The sequence below is a fragment of the Suricata suricatta genome, chromosome 11 (genome assembly GCF_006229205.1).
Source record: "Suricata suricatta isolate VVHF042 chromosome 11, meerkat_22Aug2017_6uvM2_HiC, whole genome shotgun sequence".
NCBI lineage: Eukaryota > Metazoa > Chordata > Mammalia > Carnivora > Herpestidae > Suricata > Suricata suricatta.
The window spans coordinates 26,666,409-26,667,944 of NC_043710.1; positions in this window are offsets into that span (position 1 = coordinate 26,666,409).

The following is a 1,536-nucleotide window of genomic DNA, read 5'->3' on the forward strand; positions in this document are numbered from 1 at the left end:
AAAATAATTGCATATGTTAAAAAAATATGAAACTTTATAAAGTAAAAAAAAAATAAAATTTTTAAATAAAAAAATAAAAAAATAAAAATAAAAAAATTTTAATTCCAGTAAACATACAGTGTTTATTAGTTTCAGGTGTACAATATGGCGATTCAGCAATTCCATAGAGCACTTGCTATCATCACAACAGTCCTTCATCCCCATCTCCTATTTGAATGACCTCCCCCCCACAACCGGTGACCATCAATTTGATCTCTTTAGTTAAGAATCTCTTTTTTGGTTTGTGTGTGTCTCTCTCTTCTTCCTTTGCTCATTTTTTGTTCCATAAATTCCACATGTGAATGAAGTCATACGGTATCTGTCTTACTCTGACTAAGTCCCACTTACCATTATATTGTCTAGCTCCATCCATGTCTTTGCAAATGGCAAGATTTCATTCTTTTTTATTTAAATGTCACATCTCCTTTACCCATTCATCTATTGATTGGCCCTTGGCCTGCTTCAATAATTTGGCTATTGTAAATAATGCTTCTATAAACATATGGGTGCATGTATCCCTTTGACTTAATGTTTTTGTATTAGGGAGGCATATCAATTGCAGTCGTGCAAATACTGAATCATAAGGCAGTTCTGTTTTTAACTTTTTAAGGAACCTCCACACTGTTTTCCACAGTGGCTGCACCAATTTACATTTCCACCGAGAGTGCAAAAAGGTTCCCTTTTCTTCACATCTTCACCAGGACTTCTTGTTTCTTATGTTTTTTATTTTAGTCGTTCCAACAGGTATGAGGTGATATCTCATTGTGGTTTGAGTTCAATTTCCCAGATGAGGAAAGATGTTGAGCATCTTTTCATGTGTCTGTTGGCCATCTGGATGTCTTCTTCTTTTTTTTTTTTAATTTTTCAAATGTTTTTTTATTTTTATTTTTTATTTTTCAGAAAAAGAGAGAGAGAGAGAGAGAGAGAGAGAGCGAGCGAGCGAATGGGGAGGAGCAGAGAGAGAGGGAGACAAAGAATCTGAAGCAGGCTCCAGGCTCTGAACTGTCAGCACAGAGCCTGATGCAGGACTTGAACTCATCCAATGGTGAGATCATGACCTGAGCCGAAGTCAGAACTCAAGTGACTGAGCCACCTGGGCATCCCCTCAATGTCTTCTTTAGAGAAATAACTGTTCATGTCTTCTGCTCATTTTTAAATTAGATTGTTTGGTTTCTTGGATGTTGAATTGTATAAGTTCTGTATGTATTTTGGATCATAACCATTTATCAGATATGCTTTTGCAGATTCCTTCTCTGATTCAGTAGGTTGCCTTTTAGTTTTGTTAATTGTTTTCATCACTGTGCAGAAGTTTTTTATTTTGGTATAGTCCCAACAATTTATTTTTGTTTTTAATTCCTCTTGCCTTGGGAGACCTATCCAGAAAAAAGTTACTTTGGCCGATGTTAGAGACATTACTGGCTATGCTCTCTTCTAGGATTTTTATCGTTTCAGGTCTCACATTTAGGTTTGTAATCCATTTTGAGTTTATTTTTGTGT